The sequence below is a fragment of the Balaenoptera acutorostrata genome, chromosome 2 (genome assembly GCF_949987535.1).
Source record: "Balaenoptera acutorostrata chromosome 2, mBalAcu1.1, whole genome shotgun sequence".
Classification (NCBI taxonomy): Eukaryota; Metazoa; Chordata; class Mammalia; order Artiodactyla; family Balaenopteridae; genus Balaenoptera; species Balaenoptera acutorostrata.
Genome location: NC_080065.1, coordinates 47,605,381 through 47,626,349, shown reverse-complemented (window position 1 = coordinate 47,626,349; position 20,969 = coordinate 47,605,381). Strand labels below are relative to the sequence as shown.

General features: G+C 39.6%; 1 protein-coding gene across 8 annotated transcripts in view; it reads right to left on the bottom strand.

Moving 5' to 3' along the window:
• Positions 1 to 9,793, bottom strand: part of GPBP1 (GC-rich promoter binding protein 1) — a 104,187-nt gene extending 94,394 nt beyond the window's left edge. The window contains exons 1-3 of one of the 8 annotated variants that reach the window (XM_057540320.1): positions 9,531 to 9,793; positions 8,850 to 8,893; positions 7,326 to 8,291 (exon numbers count right to left, since the gene is read on the bottom strand). The gene's annotated coding sequence lies outside the window, so the exon portion shown is untranslated. The remainder of the gene's footprint in view (positions 1 to 7,325; positions 8,292 to 8,849; positions 8,894 to 9,530) is intronic. The other 7 variants (XM_057540319.1, XM_057540321.1, XM_057540322.1 and 4 more) reach the window with 7 other exon arrangements.
• Between the last annotated feature and the right edge of the window lie 11,176 nt (positions 9,794 to 20,969).

The following is a 20,969-nucleotide window of genomic DNA, read 5'->3' as shown; positions in this document are numbered from 1 at the left end:
CAGCTAGTGACTATTATACTGAACAGTATAGACAAAAAAATGCTTCCATCTTTTCACAAAGTTCTACTGGACAGCACTGCTCTTACAATACAACCTACTACTTAGAACACTAAGGAAGGTAACTGTAACAGAAAAATGAAGATAAACAGAATTCAAATTATGGTTCTGTCACTTACTGAGAAGCCTGGGTAAACTATTTAATTTCAGACTGAGTTTCTTAAACCATTGAATGGAAATAGCATTTCTTCTACATGATAATTGGGAAAAGCACTTTCTAAATTAAAATATTATATAATATTAGTTATGAAGTGATCCTAAAGGAGAATATTCCTGAAAAAGAACCCATTAGAACATTTTATTATAAACAAGTCACAACTGTATCATATTAAGGAAAATAAAATTTAGTTGCTGGCTAAGAATAAAATATCTTCTAAGTTCCTGAAACAAAATAGTATTTGACTTTCTTTATATTGTCACCCTACAACTCTAACTATGAGCCATAACGGGTGAGAATCTAGGTTCTGGATACAGAATGTATGGATTCAGAAATACCACTCACTTACTGGCTGTGTAACCTTAGCAAGCAATTTAAAATCTGACTTCATTTTCTCATCTATAAAGTTAGGACAATAGAACCTTCCCACACACCGTGTCTATGAAGATTAAATTAGTTAATACAGTTAAAAAGCTTAGAACACTGCCTGGAACATGGTAAGCATTAATAAATATTAGTTATTAAAATCCATTCATTATGGTAAATGCTGATATCAAGAATAAAAAACTATTACTCAACAACAAAAACAATCTGGTTTAAAAATGGGCAGAACACTTGAATAATATTTCTCCGAAGACATACAAATGGCCAATAAGCACATCAGACATCACTAATCATTAGTGAAATACAAATCAAAACCATAATGATACCACTTCACACCCATTAGAACACAAAACGTGGAAAACAACAAATGTTGGGAAAAAATAAAGAGAAACTGGGACCCCTGTGAACTGCTGATAGGAATAAGAAATGGTGCAGCCACTATGGAAAGCAATATGGTGGTTCCTCAAACAATTAAAAATAGAATTACCATATGATCCAGCAATTCCACTTCTAGGTATCCATCCAAAAGAATTAAAAGCAAATCTTCAAACATATATTTGTACACCCATGTTCACAGCAACATTATTTACAATAGCCAAAAGGTAAAGGCAACCCATGTGTCCATCAATGGATGAATGGATAAGCAAAATGTGGTACACACATATAATGGATTATTGTATCTTAAAAAAAGGATATTCTGACTGACCCATGCTACAACATGGATGAACCTCGAAGACGTTTTGCTAAGTGAAATAAGCCAGTCACGAAAACACAAATACTTCATGATTCCACTTATATGAGGTACCTAGTCAAATTCATAAAGACAAAAAGTAGAGTGGTGGTTTCCAAGGGTTGCGGGGAGCAGGGAATGAAGAGTTATGGTTTAATGGGTACAGAGTTTCACTTTTACAAAATGAAAAGAGCTCTGGAGCTGAGTGGTGGTAATGGCTGCATAACAATGTCAATGTACCTAATGCCACAGAACTGTACACTTAAAAATGGTTGAATTGGTAAATTTTATTGTTTTATTTATGCATAATATGTCATGAGTTATTCTGCCACAAATTTTTAATTAGGACAATGAAGTCTATTTTATTATGAAGTAAACGTAACTGATTTCCTAAAAGATTTCACTCAGAACATTTAAGAAGCGTTTTGAAGAGTATAATATCAATAGGTATGAGGTACCTAGAATAGTCAAACTCATAAAAGTCGAATGGTGATTGCCAGGGGCTGGGGAGAAAGGGAAATGGGGAGTTAATGTTTAATAGGTACACAGAGTTTCAATTCGAGAAGATAAAAATGGTTCTGGAGATGGATGGTGATGATAATTGCACAATAATGGAAATGTACTCAAGGTCACTGAACTGCACACTCAAAAATGCCTAAAATGATAAACTTTATGTTTATTTTACCATAATAAAAAAGTTTCCTTATTACACAGATTGGGAGATTAGTGCAAGGGGTGGAAAACCTTACATATCTCACAGTGGTTCATAAGGTAGAAAGACTTAAATCTTCTAAAGTGATACAAATTTAGAATACACTTTCTTCTCTAAACTTATAACTCAACCTCCTATTTGTGGGGTGAAGACTTTTAGCTAGTTATACTGACACAACTACTGGTTGTAAAGAATTACCCCTATTGTAGTTTTTAACTATGTCCACAAATTCTTTTGACAAATGGTGGAGCCTAACTCCTCACCCCTTGACTGTGGGTTAGACTTAATGACTTGCTTCTCATGAAGAAAGTGTGACTGAAGTGACTTCTGAGAATACGTCATAAAAGGCATCACGCTTCTACCTACCTCTCTTCTCAGATCACTTCCTCTGGGAGATGCAGCTGCCATGTCAAGAAACTCAAACAGCTACAGGTCTGCATATGGTAAGGCATATGGTAAGGAAATCGAGTTCTCCAGACAACAACCAGCATCAACCTGCCAGCCCAATGAGTACACCTTCTTGGAAGGAGATCCTGCAGCCCCAATCAAGCCTTCAAATGAGTACAACCCTTGAGATTTTCATGAAAAGACATGGAGGGAGCCAGAACCACTCAGTTAAACTGCTACCAAACTCCTGACCCACAGAAAATCCATGTGCGATACTATTTTTCTTTAAACTCACTGGTTAGAAGAATATACAGTTGACCCTTAAACAACAACACAGGTTAGAACTGTGCAGGCCAACTTATATGTGGATTTTTATCAACAGTAAATACTACACTATCCACAACTGGTTGAATTCGTGGATGCAGAACTGCAGATACTGAGAAACCTCAGAAACAGAAGGTCGACTATAAGTTATGTGTGAATTTTCCACTTCAAGGGTAGGTGCCCATAATCCCCACATCATTCAAAAGTCAACTGCGTATTTATGTTCACTGAAAAGCTAACTTGTTTTTACTAGTACACATATGTAAAGACAAAAATGACACTTTTTCAGTTGAAGAATGTTTTCTAACATATCTGCCAGTTGACTTTCAACAGAAAAAAACCTATGTAAGATTTTTAAAATTCTTATTCTTGCTTAAAAAAATTGTTTTCAGTACGGAAAAAACTTTTAAATATGGTTTTAAAAATATATAACCTGGGCTTCCCTGGTGGCGCAGTGGTTGAGAATCTGCCTGCTAATGCAGGGGACACGGGTTCGAGCCCTGGTCTGGGAAGATCCCACATGCCGCGGAGCAGCTGGGCCCGTGAGCCACAATTGCTGAGCCTGCGCGTCTGGAGCCTGTGCCCCGCGACGGGAGGGGCCGCGATAGAGAAAGGCCCGCGCACCGCGATGAAGAGCGGTCCCCGCACCGCGATGAAGAGTGGCCCCCGCTTGCCGCAACTGGAGAAAGCCCTCGCACGAACCGAAGACCCAACACAGTCAAAAATAAATAAATAAATAAATAAATAAGAAAATTCTTTAAAAAAAAAAAAATATATATATAACCTGAAAACTGGATTAAAGGGTAGAAAATGAAGATCAAAAACACTGCACTCCTCAAGCTGTGAACAGAAAGATGACTAAAGAACAAGAAACTGAGTAGGATATCTTGTATAAAATGATGCAGAAACCAGCAACTACTTGAAAAGATACAGAGCAAAAGCCTATAACTATTCTGCTAGGTGGGGCAGCTAACAAAAAGGGAAAAAGCAAGCAGGTAAAACTGAAAAAGACAGACCCAACCACAAAGGGTCTTCAACAATTTTAACATTTTGTTTCTCACGATGCTACTGTTGAAAGAAATGAACCTGCTCTCCAAGAAAATACATGGAAGCACCACCAAAATTATCAATTTCGGAGACTTCTCAAACCACATAGCCAAAAAGAATTCATGTTAGGAGCCCCTCACACATACATCATTAAAAGCAGGGAGGGCAGGGAATACATCTCTTTCCAACCTACTCTTCCCTAAATATTCCAAATACATGACCCTAAAGGCTGCTAAAGCAACAATACCAAGAACTATAATTTAGTAGACTTCTCTGGCCACAGGAGACTTTGTGGAGAACTGAATGTAACTAAAGGCTAACACATGAGTTAGGAGGTTATTTCCTTAGTCAAGGACCAAACTAGCACAATAAATGAAACTGGAAATGAGTAGGCAGGGCATGACTGGCATGCAGGTAATGCCATTAACAGAAACAAGAGATAGAATAATTTCAGAAACTAAAATACTGGTTTGACATGTAAAATACATTAAGCAGAATTTTAAAATATTACAATTAAAATAAAACTTTACCTCTATATTACACCTCACAATTAACAAAACCATCAATTTTATGAAGACACTAAGGCCAAAAGAGATAAGTAAATATACAAGGTTACACAGGCCCTTTTCTAGATATTCCAAATCCCAGACCAAAAATCTCCTAACTTCCAGAAATTACCCTTTTTCTACATCACTACTCTTACCTGGATCTAAATTGTTATCAAAACATTTTCATCAAAAATTAAGCAAAAAAAGTGGCTGACTCAAAGATAATCTGGCCTGGGTTTAGGTTCTATCCTCACTTGTAATTTTACTTTCAGATTAGAGGTTCCCATCCTTATTCCCTTCTCTTGTTAACTTCAAATTTTATCTTTTTCTCTCTTATGTTCACTCCATAACCTGAAACAACATTTTAATTTTTAGCTAACCAAAGTTATCACTCAAATAGCTACTAACAAATAGCAAAACTAACAGTAGTTTATCTTCTTTCAGCTGGCCCCCAAGCTCCACTAGTAATCAATATTAACCAAAAAGAAGCAGTAAATAAGAAAAACAAAAACATCAGTGATAATGCTCAAACAGAATGAGTTAATAAAGTTAAATCCACATGAAGGCAGTATTAAATATGACTAGTGATTAAGCATTTGGGACTCTGGAGTCAGACTTGGAAATTTGGTCAAGACTCCAACCTAACCTTGGTCATAACCAAGTAACTCTCTCCCAGTCTCAGTCTCCCTAAAATCTTAAATTTCTCACCTATACCACTGTAACAGTAGTACTTTCCTCTAAGATATACTATGTACACAGCAAAATACATGACACAATCATCTATAAACGTTAGTCATTATAATTGTTATTTTAAACCTATATATTGTTCAGGCACATAAGGGGAAAAAAAGGGGGAAAAAAATGGGAGTGGGGGAGACAGAGGTACTTAAGGGGGGAAAAGAAACAACCCAGCAATTGTTCCAGTTACTACTGGTACTGTATATTTCAATGCAAAGAAAATAATGAAATATTTATCAAAAACTCAAGTTGAGTGAATCTGTCCTTGAACAACTGCTGTAAGCAAATTTCACAAATGTCAGACTACCCAAGGATTAAAGTTACTAGAACCTGGTCGGGCTTCCCTGGTCTCACAGTGATTAAGAATCGGTCTGCCAATGCAAGGGACACAGGTTCCATTCCTGGTCTGGGAAGACCCCACATAACGCGGAGTAGCTAAGCCCGTGCACCACAACTACTGAGCCTGAGCTCTAGAGCCTTCAAGCCACAACTACTGAGCCCACGTGCCACAACTACTGAAGCCTGCGGGCCTAGAGCCCATGCTCCACAACAAGAGAAGCCACAATGAGAAGCCCGCACACCGCAACGAGTAGCCGCCCCCGCTCACCCCAACTAGAGAAAGCCCACGCACAGCAACGAAGACCCAACATAGTCATAAATAAATAGATAAATAAATAAATTTATATTTTTTAAAAAAACCCTGGTCACGGAATAATCGTTATCCTGATACTACTCCTTGGAGTAACAACATCAATAGGAAAAATTTAAAGAAAAATGATCACAAATAGTAAATGTTATGTGGTTCTTTTCTATAAATAAAGGCCATTCACTTCCAGTTCAACTTCTCAATCACGTTTAAAATGCATGCTCTTAAACAAGTAACTTGAACATCCACTAAGTTAAGGAATACATAAAATACAGGCTCTCCGAAGCATAAAAAATAAGGGGGGGGGCGGGGGGGAAGGGGTTGTTCTCACCATAATTTTACAGAAATCAAGGTGGAAACTCAATTAGAAGTACTACACACAGCTCTGACCCAGAAAACACAAATATCCTATTCTATTCTAACAGATTTATTGAACTCTAATCTCAATTTTACATCAGAAAATAAATACCATATATGTATATCTAAATACCTACAATCTTTCGGACTCGCCTACCTCTTCTGCTCTAAGTGAGCTAACAAGATACAACAGTATAACAACAACAAAAAGTTCTGGGTTCAAAATAAATGAGCAACTGACCAGTTAGACCATCTTGGCAAAGTGTTCAAAAATTACAATTTTTTAATGTCAGAAAAATAATTAAATGAAATAAACTCTAATTTTAGCTACATTGATCTGTTAATATAAATTGCTTTAAAAATAAACTTTAGTTAACTTTTTAAAAACAAACACTTCTACTCAATGCCTATGATTCACTGAAAAACTAAATGCAGTAACAAATCGTAACACCACTCAATACTCAAATATACAAATATTATTAAAACATGATACTCTTATTTGTCAAAAGATTTCTATTACAGCAATTAACATTCACAACTTTTTTAACAAGCTTTGTTTATAAACTTAAGGCAGTATAACCTTCCAAGGGAGAAAACATACTCGTTTTTTTTTTTTTAAGTTATTTGAAAGGTTCTTAGTGCACCTTGTTCACTTCCTCTCAGTTTCTGTTCCTAGTAATGAACTGACTTTTTGGAACTCAGATCTTAAGGAATAATTTGAAATACGAAACCACTTCAAAAATTGTTTCAAGAAATTTCTATAATGGATTAAAAAGTTAGGAACTGTTACCCCTTAAAACAATTTACTTCATGAAATACCAGATTAAAAGTCAAGCCCTATAATTTGTTTTAAACAACTACCTAACTCTAATTTGGAACACTAAACTGCACTTAGAACACAATTTACACTCATATTTAGAAAAATAAACTGGCTATTTGTTGTGTTTTTTTCCTACCTTTCTACCAATCCATAAAGCCATACTGACCATATGGATTGTCTTTTACTTTAGAAGTACGAAAACTTCAAATTTGGACTGTTCCATCTGAAATATTCTTAACTTTTAATTCTTTCTGCATTTCAATTTACTTAATAGTTGTTTTCAGACTGCCCAGGAAACTGAAGCCAAGCAATCTTACTGCAAGAAACTGAAAGGCTTCCAAGAATAACACAGGGATAAAGTTGACTCTCATTACAGTTTACAAACGGACATTTGATTTGCTCACCATACGGTACTTACAAATTCCAACAGGACTGCACAGGAAGGTGTTGGGTTTTTCTCTGTAATCTTTATGTTTTCCAGTTTGTTTTTTTATTTTGTATCCTCTGAAATAAAATCCAAGTTCTTTGAAGATACTTAACCTATGGCTACTTGACATAGAGTTACTTCAGTCAGCTACCCATACTTCTGTTTTAAAGTTTTCATATGGCTATCTCCAGAATTAGCCAAGTTCCTTGGATTTAAGATTTTAAAGTCTTCTTTATTATTCCATGTACTTGTCACTGTTGTACTTATCCACTCCAGATGAAATATCCAATTTACGAGCCAAAAAGCAAAAACAAAAAGAAAATTTCACATCTGAAGAGCATTCCTAAACATCAGCATAAACAGAGACACACAGCTATCTCAATACTACCATGCTGCTGGGAAACTGCAACATCTTAAATTTCCATGTAAATAAAAGATAAAAGCAAAAAAACTCTGTATTCGTTCAATGTCTTCATTTAGAAAAGCTGTCCCATTGTGACATGAAAAGGGCTGAGGTCAAAAATTCCTAAAACTTTAAATAAAGGTAAAAATAAACTGCCATGAAACTTCAGCAATATTTAAACAGTAATTTGAAACTGCAGAGAAACTACTCAGTACACAAATCAAACATATCTTACAGTTCTGGCTGAAGAACACCAACAACAGGGGAGGGACTGGGGGGTGGGGGGGAGGCAAAAATACCACCAGCTGAAATACTTTAACCAGTTATATAATCCGTCTGAACCAAAATACTGAAGAAATGCCTGGGTCTCTTTAAAGCTTGTAGAATTGTTCACTACTATCAATTCACTTCAGAGATGATTCTTGCCAATTTTAATAAACTTCTGGGGCAAAATTATCCAGAAACATTGTAATTCCAAAATGGCCACTTGAAATATCCGGGGCCTTTTACACAAAACCTAGAAGATGATCTTCATATCTGAGTAATTCAATCACCTGTAAAAGTTATAAAAAAACAATTTAAATTACACAGTGAGCTTTAATTTTGAGCTAAAAATTAATCCCCATCCTAAACAGTCAACCTCTGGAGAGAAATGCACTTCTATACCAAGCAAGCACCCAAAAAAAGTCAACAGTATGAAAAGGACTTCAGGATATGTAGAGACAAGGGAAAAACGATGGGAGATGGTATTATGGAGGGCAAGCGCTGATTTCAACTGGGAAGGGGGTGCGGATATAAGCTAACAGGATTATATAAGCAAACCTCCTTATACTTTGAGTAAATATTACAAACTGTGAAACAAGCAAACAATCTTACAAAAGACCTTCTGTATTTTCTATTCAATCTACCAAAGGAAAACGAATAGAAAGGTGTGCTGCCACCGAGCATTACTAAATGCAACTTAGAGAATGAGGGATATAAAGAGAAAGACGCTCCCTCCAAATCAGAATGTCCAAAAGAAGAGGCATGTTTTCCCCGCTCAGAGTAGGAAGGTTAGTGCCTGAGAAGTGGGGCGAGAACATTCCTTAAATTCGCCCGAAGGTGAGACTTACCCGGCTTCTAAGGGCAGCAAGGAGATGTGAGGGCTCCCAATTTCCTTTAATTAAGGAAACAGATTTCCTTCTCACAACACTGAAGGGGTGGAAGAACCTAGCCCTTCTCGTAAACCGCGTTCAGAGTGGTTCTCTCCCCCAAACAGACCAGTCCCCTCAGACCCCACGGGAATCAGAGGGACTAGGCAGCGCTCGCCTCAGTCCACAGCTCGGGCCACGGACCTCGAGAGGCGGGCTGACCGGGCGCGCTGAGAAACCACCGAAGGCCACAACTCGGCCTCGACTCCCTCAGCTCTCCGAGAGCGGCAGCGGTGCGGAAGGAGGCGGGCGCGTGCGAGAGGCCGGAGGGGGGAAGACCAAGCACGGACGGCGCCGGACTCTTTCCCAGCCTCCGCCAAACAACACCCCCCCCCCCACCAGCCGCCCAGGCTAAGCCACCCACCCCCTCCCCACGACTGCCACCTCCGCTCCACCCGGGCCAACACCTAGAGGGGCCTCCCCGCGCTGTCCTTCCCTCTCTCTCCTTGCTCTCCCGCCACCTCCCCCCCCGCCGCCGCCCGCGGGCAGCCTCACACCTCGCGCCGCCAACGCCGCTCCCGACCCCTCAAACCTTAACGCCGACATGGGCACCCCCCCCTCCCCTCCCCAGACCCCGGCGCCGAGCCCAGAGGACGCTGTTACCTTCTGCGACACCAGAGGTGCCCCTGGCCTGGGGGTGCCGCTGCGCTCGATCCCGGGAGGAGGTTTTCGGTACTTTGAATAATCCCCTTTTGCCGCTTTTCCCTCCCCCACGACCAGTCTCAGTCCCAAAATGGCGCCGACCCGATCCGCAATGTTCTGAGCCAAGTCTCGCGAGATCGTGGAAGGTGGCGAGGCGGGGAAGGAACTAGAGGAGCTGAGGAGAAGGGAGGGGAAAGGCGGGGCGAGGAGAAGGAGGAGGGAGATAGGGTGTGGAAGAATCGGTACGAACAAACCTACTGGGCGGGGCAGCAGGAGGAGCGCCTCCACCAAAGAACCTTCTGGCCCAAGCAACCGTTCACGCCCCGGCCAAAGCAGCTCCGCCCTCTACGTCGGGCGGCTGGGGGGAGGGGAGGAGGGCGTGGTTATGCCTAGGGGCGGGGCTTCGAGGAGGTCCCGGAGGCAGGGGCGCGCAGGGGGCGGTGGCTCCGCGCGGTGACGTCAGGAGCAGCTGGAGTTGGGGATTACCCCCTGCTGCTGACGTGAGGACGGTGAACAATCGGGAAGGTTCGGTGGAAGGGGGAATTCCCCGCTGCTCCCTGAGGAGCCCCTCCTCCCGCCCTTCCCCCAGTCCGGGGCCAGCCCGGAGCCTGGGATGGTGGAGCCGCCGGGGTGGGGGGCGGGGGGGTGCCAGAGGGGAACGATGCTTCGGGAGGCGGCCGCGCGGGCTCGAGTGGCGCGCGCCGCGGCGTCTTCCACTGCTCAATGTTCGGAGGTGCCGCGGCGCGCGCGATGCGCCGAGTACCGCGCTGGGGCCTGGGCGGCTGCGAGATCACATGCTCGCCTGCACACGGCCGCTCCGCGGGCGGAGCGCCGGCAGGGTTGGCGCAGGGCTAATCGGGCGCCCTGAAGCAGTGGATCCACTACCGTGTGCAGATATTAGAGGGTGTCGGACATAAATAATATACGTATGGAAGGCTGGTGACTGAAGAGGCGAGACTCGCTCGTTGGAAACGAAGCCCAGATTCTCAAGGGATAAAAATGGCTACTGGATATAATCATGCTAATTATCGTTTCTCTCTTTATTAAATCTACAGCAGGGGAGAATTATTTCAAGTGTCTCGGTCCCACACAGCTCAGACGATTTTGTGTAGAATTCTGTGGGCGTCACCATTTTCTAGTTGCGATACCTTTTCGCGTTGTAACTGAAGGCTCACTTTGAAACTTGTGAAATTAGCCTTCCAAGAGGAAGAAAAGTAACCATGTTTGTTTACGGATTATGTGGGGCGAAGGTGTCTTAACGAGGGAAAATCCAGAGAATAAAAAGTACTTGGCTCTTCGCCCTCCTCCAAGCCACGAAGACTTCATACACGGAAACTTTATGGTTCTTTTATATGCATTATGGGGTTTGTAGTTTAATGGACTGCTTCTAAAAGCTCCTTGAAAGAATATTTGAATGTAAACTCACCAAAAATTACACCTCCCAATCTTTTAGTCTTCGTAGGGGAGGTGGACACTTGGCAATTAATAATGCCTCGCTGAGTGCAAAGAAATTAACACTTGCTAGATTCCTTGTCTGTGCCAAGCACTTAATCCTTATTCCAGTCTCTGAAGTGGGTGTTACTTTCCTCATTTTGTAGATGAGGAAACTGGTTCGGGTTACACGACATGGAAGTTGGGTGCCACAACTTGCCTGTACCAGACTTTATCGCAAGTCCGTTTGGGTCTTAATTCACCTTCTTTCCACCACACCACATTGCTTCCGTAGAAGTAACTTATGTATTGGGACAAGACCTGCTTCTCCTTCTGTTTCTAAGCATGATGTCAATTCAATAAACAAAGGAAAATTATTGATTTAATTTAAAAACACGAATTGTGCCTTTCCTATGGCGAAAGACATTGTGAAGTTGAAAACCAAATAATGAAGTAGAGAAACAGTTGTAACATGGATGACAAAAAGGTTAATACTTAATTATAGACACTTGGCTGCTATCCTTAATATCTAATAATGTTTAATTTACGTAATAAATACATCAAGAGCTCTTAGAAATTAAGGAACAGATAACCATACTGACTCTTTTAAAAAGTCAAAGGACATGAACAAGCTAATCATGTATGTGTCAGTAATTAATGGAAAGATGCTCTACCTCACTAAAATCAGAAAAAACGAAAATAAAACTAATAGTGACCTACTACTTTCTCCTAGCAGATCGGCAAAGATTTAAGAGTAAAACCTAGATGAAGGTATAAGGAATAGGCATTTGCATTAACCCGTATCAGCTGATCTTCTACATCTTAGTCTTTTTATTTGTAAAAAATAGGAAAGGTGTCCAATAATTTATAAAGATACTCATTGATAAGTTGCTTAAAATTACAAAAAAAAAAGGAAACAACCCAAATGCATATAAATACAGTGAGTAAATAATGGTACATCATAGATGGAATATGAAGCCATTAAAAATGAGGATATACTTCTTTGTAAAAAAAAAAAAGGTCACATGAAAAGATGTTCACAGCATACCATTAAGAAAAATAAGAGGTAGATTACAGGACTGTCCATTTTTTGTCATCTAAAAAAAGTATATATCAAAGGATAAAGTCTGACTGAATAGATACCAAAATGTTACCAATGCTTATTTCCAGGTAGCAGAATAATAGAGGATCTTTATTCTTCATACCTTTTAAGGGCCTATGTTACTTTTCTAATCGTTAGGAAAAAGCTAACTAAAAAATTAGGTACAAGAACTTGTCTCCAACCAGTAACATGTTCTCCATTATTTTATTCATTTAGTGAAATCTAAACAAAGGATTTATCACATAATAGAGTATTTTAATTTTTTAATGAACATACATTATAGTAGTTTGAAAGAACACTTTTTTAACCAAGCCCTATATAAGAAATATTGAATAAGTTTGGTAATTCTTTCAATGGTTTTATAAATATTAGTCACAAAGAGATTAAGTAGCTTGCTCCAAAATAATGTTAGCCCAAGTATATATGATGTGTAAATGAAGGTATTCATTTCCAACTTATTTGTAATAGTGAAAACCAGAGAACCTAAATGTCTACCAACCGAGTACTGGTTAAAAAACTAAGGTACATCCATATAGTAGAATACGGTACAGCTGTTAAGAATAAGGTAGGCCAACATATGCAAAGATGTTCAATATGTTAAGAGATAAAAGTATGTGGCAAAACAGTATATATAGCATCAGAATCTATTATTTTTTCAAAGTAGGTATATTTATATAGAAGTAACTAAAGAATAACTTTAATATCATCAAATCAGGATTTTTTTTTGTTTTCTTCACTGCTGTACTATTTGAATATACTATTTTATAACAACAATGTTTAAAACTTTATTGCCCCAAAATCTGCAGCAATTGGGGAGCAAAATAAAATGGTTTCTGTAGGAAACCATGTAACTATATCCAGTGTTCCTTTTCTGTGTTCCCATTGTACAACCCTGTGCTTACCTCTATGATTATCTACCCATTTTTACCTCTACCTTGATCCTGGAAAGTGTCCAGGAGCTTCCTTATCATCCCCCTACACTTATTATACTAGATTATAGTTGCTGATTTTCTTACTTGTCTCTACCATGGAACTCAAAGATCCCTGAAAGCAACAACTATGTCTCTTTTTTTTAGAAATACAACACAATAGAGACATTAGAGGTAAATAAGCAAGGCATCTTTATTTATTTATTTATTTATTTATTTATTTATTTATTTATGGCTGTGTTGGGTCTTTGTTTCTGTGCGAGGGCTTTCTCTAGTTGCGGCAAGTGGGGGCCACTCTTCATCGCGGTGCGCAGGCCTCTCATTATCGCAGCCTCTCTTGTTGCGGAGCACAGGCTCCAGACGCACAGGCTCAGTAATTGTGGCTCACGGGCCTAGTTGCTCCGCGGCATGTGGGATCTTCCCAGACCAGGGCTCGAACCCATGTCCCCTGCATTGGCAGGCAGATTCTCAACCACTGCGCCACCAGGGAAGCCCCAACAACTATGTCTTATTCATACTTATTCATAGCAACTAGTATAGTTTCAGCCACAGCATAAATATTTGTTAAGTGCATGCCTTCCCCACCTTTACTCTTTGTTTTAGCCACACAGTACTCACAGTTCTCAGAATTTCCCTTGTTCTTGAACATTCTGTGCAGATATTATTCCCTTTTACTAGATTACCTTTCTCCTCTCCACTCTCTACTTTGCAAATTCTTTTTTTTTTCTACTTTGCAAATTCTTATTTCTTATCCCCAGAGACCCTGTTCAAATGGCACTGAGGTAAATAACAATCAGATAAAGGTTGGAATGTCCTTCTCTGGACTCTCACATGGATTTACACTCACTTTTATCACTTTGTGTCCCCCTTTTCTAGACGGTGAGACTGTGGTCAGGGACAGTGTTCTATTCATCCTCTGCCCCTAAATCAATGCTCAGCCCATAGAACATCCTCAGTGAATATGACTGGCTGGGTGGTTGAATGAAGGGTCCAGAACCCACTCAGCTCCGTTCCTATGCACCAGCACAGCCTGACCAGTCTCTGAGGTCACTGCCGAGGTACAGAGGTCCTCTCATATTCTCTGTTTACTGCTGATTGTGGTCCTACTGTTGCACTCTGGTGGTTCACAGACAATCCGAGTTGAGGCTCAAATATCTCGCTTGAAGAAAATCAGAGACTCACACAGGTTTTCTCCTTGCTATCACCAAAAATATTTGCATGCTTCTCTTTTTTCTTGGCAAGTTTCAAAACTTTGTGCTGATCTGATTAATGGGTCCCTCACCTCAATGAGTTTGATAAGTGGAGAGCTCATTCCCATTTTGTTCATTGCTGTGTCCCCAGCACCTGGCACGACGCTGGGCACAGAGTAGGCATGCCATAAATATTTCCTGGATGAATGAAGGATTGGTTAATGAAAATAAAAACATTTTGAAGACAAATGTTTCAGGAGCAACCCTGCTCTACAAGAAATAAAAAGGTTTTTTTTTCAAGTTATGTAACAAATGAAAAAATGATAGAGTATAATTCTAACTTTGAAAAGATCTGTTTTGTCCTTAATCTTGATGACATTTAAAGATAAATTTGATTGATAAATTTGGGGTTCATTAATAAAAATTTTTAAGTACAGAAGTTGTACATGTAGAAAGTTTGACAGACACAGAAGAGTATAAACAAATGAAAATTACCTATAATCCACCACCCAGAAATAACGGCTCTTAAATATTAATGTATTCCTTTTAAGTATTTGTTCTTTGTATATCTTTGTATCATAGTGTATACAAAGCTTTATATCCAGGACTTCCCTGATGATCCAGTGGTAAAGAGTCCACCTCCCAATGCAGGGGACGCGGGTTAGATCCCTGGTCAGGGAACTGAGCCCTGTGCACCACAACTACTGAGCTCGCGCACCTCAACTAGAGAGCATGCGTGCCGCAAATGACAGAGCCCCGCGCCCCGGAGCCTGCATGCCACAACTAGAGAAGAGAAAACCCACACGCCACAACTAGAGAGAAGCCCGTGCGCCGCAAGGAAGAGCCCGCGCGCTGCAACAAAGATCCCCCGTGCCGCAACTAAGACCCAGTGCAACCAAAAATAAAACAAAATAAATAAGTAATAAATAAATAAATCTTAAAAAAAGAAAACACATTTGTTTAAAAAAATTTTTTTAATAAACCTTTATATCCATTTTTTAATCCATGTGTTCAAAATTTCCCATATTTAAAAAATTCTTCCTTTTGTCTATGTTCCATTTTAAGGATTAACATAACATTTGATTTCTAAATTCAAAATTTTTGTACTAGTCTTTATGCTCTCTTTATTTTAACACAGTAAGGATGGTTACTATTTTTGAGCCACTTTTCTAACCTGCCTTCCACTAGAAAAGGTTCCTGATCCTATTAAGTTTCACTCAATTTAATTCATGATTATAAACTTATATTTACCAAGCATTTTCTCCTTTTGATGAGTTTTTCAATTGTACATAGAATTAATTACTGGAGAATTGACCACTTACTCCTTAATCAAAGCCGATACGTGGTTGACAAGTATTCCTCCCGGGTCCAGTTATGGGTAGCCCAGTTTTCCTAATTGGCACTTCCATGTCTGTATTCCTCCCTCTGTCCTAGAAGGTATGCAGGAACACTATTAGCATGAACACAATTATCAACAAAATTTTTAAATGTTCTCTCCAGTATGTGACTTCCAAAACTTCTTGCATGGCATCTATAATTTTAAAGCTACAGCAGGAATAAATGCATGTAAATCGTTGTAGATAAAGTGAAGAAAACGTTTTGTAGAGTTTTTAAAAGATTTGTGATCTATTTCAATATGTTGTTTCCTCTTTCATCTCTGGAGATGGAATACGAGGAACCCTGGAGGTGTAATTGCCACCACCCCCTGCACCTTGTTACTGACTGAGTGACATGAGAGAAATTCAGTCAAGAGCTGGGCTACTCTGCTACCTCTTGATTCTAGGTACAATAAATATGTGGGGGACTGCTTAGGAATATTCTCTGTGATGGAATTTCCCTGATATTTATCCTCTTAGCTTTCCAAATTCATTTTGGGGTAGCACCCTCCAACATTTTTGGCTCTGAATACCCATTTTATGAAAGGAAATCCATCATGTACTTTAGAAAGTTTATTGAATCAATAGCTTCCCAGTGCAATTCAGTGGAAACCCCTGCCCCTCCAAATAATACTACTTAAATGCATTAATGCCTCTTGTAACACTGAGTCTAATTGCCTAAAGAGCCTATAGGGACACAGACTGGAGGCTAAATTGCATGATCAAAAGCCAGTCAAAGGATATCAGATATGGAAGTAAAACTAAAGATTTCTCATTTTGATACCTAGTATTAAGCGTTTAAGTTTCAGAATTAAACAATCATAGCTCACTTCAACTTTACTAAGACCAGAAGCTGTGTTCACACTAACTGGCTTTTAAAAAATTCATAGGAATTAATATGGTAATAGTTTTTGTTATCAGAGCATCTTTTAAATTTTAACCTTTTTCTTCCTTTTTAATTATGAAAATGATACAAGTTTATTATAAAATCAAATAATACAGAAGTGTATAAATTAAACAACAAGGTCCTACTGTATAGCATAGGGAACTATATTCAATATCTTGTAACAAACTATAATGAAAAAAAATCTGAAAAATAATACATATATATTCTTTTTCAGTTGTATACAAATATACAACTGAATCACTTTGCTGTATACCAGAAACTAACACAACATTGTAAATCAACTATACTTCAATAAAACATTTGAACATTAAAAAAAAAAAACCTATTGGAGATAAATAACATTCACGGAGGACGTCCTAAACATCAGTACTCTACATAGATGGCTCAATTTATTTTAGGTCAAGGATCATTGTGAGAATCTAATGGTAATAATGTACACCGTCCCCAGGGGGAAAAAAGTACATTTCTACATACATACAAAAGGTACATGCTCTGTCAGAGGGTGCACAGCCCCCTGTAGCCCATCTGACAATGATCTAGGAGAGTCAGGGGTGTCTGTAAATTAAGAATCACTGTCCGACTCACAGACATAGAAAACAAACTTATGGTTACCAAAAGGGAAAGGAGGGAGGAGGGATAAATTAGGAGTTTGGAATTAACATATACACACTACTATATATAAAATAGATAAGCAATAAGGGCCTACTGCATGGCACAGGGAACTATAGTCAATATCTTGTAATAACCTATAATGGAAAAGAAGCTGAAAGAGAACAGATATATAAATATGTATAATGGAATCACTTTGCTGTACACCAGAAACGAATACAACATTGTAAATCAGCTATACTTTAATAAAAAGTTGTTTGTTTTGAAAAAAAAGACTATGTAAATTAGAAGTGGGCTTCCCTGGTGGCACAGTGGTTAAGAATCTGCCTGCCAATGCAGGGGACATAGGTTCGAGCCCTGCTCCAGGAAGATCCCACATGCTGCGGAGCAACTAAGCCCATGCACCACAACTACTGAGCCTGCGCTCTAGAGCCCACAAGCCACAACTACTGAGCCCACGTGCCACATCTACTGAAGCCGGCACGCTGTAGAGCCTGTGCTCCGCAACAAGAGAAGCCTGCACACCGTGATGAAGAGTAGCCCCCACTCACCGCAACTAGAGAAAGCCTGCGCGCAGCAACGAAGACCCAACACAGCCAAAGATAATAAATAAATAAAAATAAATAAATAAAAAATAAAAGCACTCCTTTACGAGTGGACATCTGGTTTAAAAAAAATAAATTAAAAAAATAAATTAGAAGTAAAATCCTACTATACCTCCAGAGTTAAGCTTTTGGGAACAGTTTGTTGTGATCCTTGCAGATTTTTTCCTATGCATATGTGTTGTACACATATATATTTTAACAAATTGGTCTATACATACTATTCTGCAATTTGTTTTTTCAACTTAGTAATATATGGACATCTTTCTATGTCAGTACACTTAGTGCTAACTTACTTTTAAGAATTGTGGGGGCTTCCCTGGTGGCGCAGTGGTTGAGAATCTACCTGCCAATGCAGGTGACATGGGTTCGAGCCCTGGTCTGGGAAGATCCCACATGCCGCGGAGCAACTAGGCCCGTGAGCCACAACTACTGAGCCTGCGCGTCTGGAGCCTGTGCTCCGCAACAAGAGAGGCCACGATAAGGAGAGGCCTGCACCGCGATGAAGAGTGGCCCCCGCTCGCCACAACTAGAGAAAGCCCTCGCACAGAAACGAAGACCCAACACAGCCATAAATAAATAAATAAATAAACAACCCCCCCAAAAAAAACCTACAGAAGTTAAGTGTTTACTGAACTAATTTAAAAAAAAAAATTGTGTAATAATCCATTGGAAGAATTCACCTTATTTAACCAGTGTCTTATGGAAGAGCATTTAGATTGTATCTAATTTTTTCTTCTATAAACTGTAGAGTAATAAATGTTTCTGAATTTAGAGAGTGTGTTTGGAGAGGAAGGAGAGAGAAGTGGTGGAAAAATTATGGTAATATGCCAGAGGGTGACCCATTGAGCCAAGGATGGTAGTTTAAAAGGAAGATTTGGCAAAATAACATTATTTATTGAACATTTATGATGAACCAGGTCCTAGATAGATGCGATCCATGCTGCCATTGTTCATTAATAGTGTTACTACTTTTACTTTAATAGACTCAGGTTCATCTGGATTCCACATAGTAATGGAAAGATCATGGGCTTCGGAATTAGGCAGACCTTGGCTTGAATACTAGCTCAATTCAATTCAGATTTAATTATATTAGGCACTGCTGTGCTGTTGAGGATACAGAAATGATTAAAACACAATCTGTCCTCCAGGCTCTTACAACCTGAGCGATGAAGCTGACATAATATCTGTTTTCTTCACTGCTGTATCCTCCAGTGCCTAGAACAGTGCTAGCAATAGTAACCACTCAACATTTGTCAAGTGTATGGATCTCAAGACTTTATCCCAAGTGCTATGTTAGAGGTATGCAGACTGCTGTGAGGTGGCTTTCAAAGAAGCCTTTGAAAAACTGAGTCTGATGAGTTGAACAGAATTCCAGGAGGCAAGGGCCTTCCAGTTAAAATCTGTTGCAGAGCCAGAGGTGCAAAGATGAAAATAAACCAGAGCAAGGCATTTCCAAAGATGCAAAAGAAGTGACTGCCACCACACAGACTGCTAGGAGCCATGAGGGAGGACCAGAGAACAACACAGAGAACATATCCCAAGAGCCTTGACCCTGTGCTAGGGAGATTAGGTATTTATCCTGAAGGCTTTGGAGAATCTTTATTTTAAGTAAGAAAGAGACATGTTGGATTCATGTTTTACAAAGAGCCTCCTTGTGATCCTCTGAAGAAGAGATTAGGAAAATGAAACTCCATGAAGGGAAAAGCTAAAATGCTATGGCAGTGATCCAGGTGAAAGACGATGATGTCTTGAGACTGCCGTGGCCATCTTTCAGTTTCTCCTACACACCATAATTCTCCTCCATGATTCTTCTAACACACCACGATTGTGTAAAGGGTCATCACACAAACTGTTCCTTTTGGCTGGAACATACGTGATCTCCCACTTTCTGCCACCAGTTCTTACGAGCTTTCAAGTTTCAGCCTAAATGTCACTTCCTTAGGTAGTCGTCCCTGACCCCCTAGTTCCCCCTTGTACTTATAGCACTGATCGTAACTATAAGTTAAACAGTTACTTTTATGGTTATTTGTTTGATATATGCCTCACGCACTGGACTCTGGATTTCATGAGGAATTGAGTGAGTGTATAGGTGAATGGACAGAGAAAGATATGAACAGATTCAAGAGTGGATACAGAAAATGTTATGTTTAAATGTTTGTGAAGGTAAGGCAAGAAAAAACTAGTTTCTAATTTGGTCACCTGTGTTGATGCTGGTGGCGTTTTCTGAGCTATGAAATTAAAGCAGAGAAACAAATTAGGTGGAAGATGGAAATCACAATTCAGATTGGGACATGTAGTGAGTATGAATCTCAGATCACAAACTCAAGTGGGCAAGAAATAGAACTCAGCTAGGTTTCCATAATAAGCCCTATATCTCAGTGTTAATTTCAGTCACCTCCAGCGCCGACTCCAGTGATAACTAAGGCTACTGATTGTCTCAGTCATAACTATCCAGCTTCACTCTTGGAGTTATTTTGCATCTATTTTATTTGTGTCTTTTCCTCCTTTTTTTTCTTTTTCTTCCTAATTTTCTCTCTTTCCAAGCCATTAAGTCATTAAAGCAAAGTTATCATAGTTGTTTGACATCTCTGTCAAGATTCCAACAAAAGTATGTGTGCTTATAACTTAGAGCATGAGTGATCTTGATTGGAAATAAAGAGATGATTTCTGGCAGAAATTTACTAAATATTAGAATGGATAACAGAGTAGTTTGAAGAATTGCCATCTTTTAAGTTTCAGACTTGAAAGAAGTTTAAAGTGGAGACTTTAAAAAAAAAATGGCAGGGGAGGACTTCCCTGGTGGTGCAGTGGTTAAGAATCTGCCTGCCAATGCAGGGGACACGGGTTCGAGTCCTGGTCCAGGAAGATCCCACATGCTGCGGAGCAGCTAAGCCCATGAGCCACAACTACTGAGCCTGTGCTCTAGAGCCCGTGAGCCACAACTACTGAGCCCACGTGCCACAACTACTGAAGCCCGTGGGCCTAGAGCCCATACTCCACACCAAGAGAAGCCACCGCAACAAGAAGCCCGCGCACCGCAATGAAGAGTAGCCCCTGCTCGCTCCAACTAGAGAAAGCCTGCATGCAGCAACTAAGACCAAAAATAAATAAATAAATAAATTTTTAAAAAATGGTGGTGGGGCATCTAGCCAGCACTCCTTCCATTTGAAAACAGAATGCCGGTTTCTTAAGAGAACCCATTCTGTGTAATATGAGTGGGACTGATCCCACCCCATTAGCCATTTCCCTCC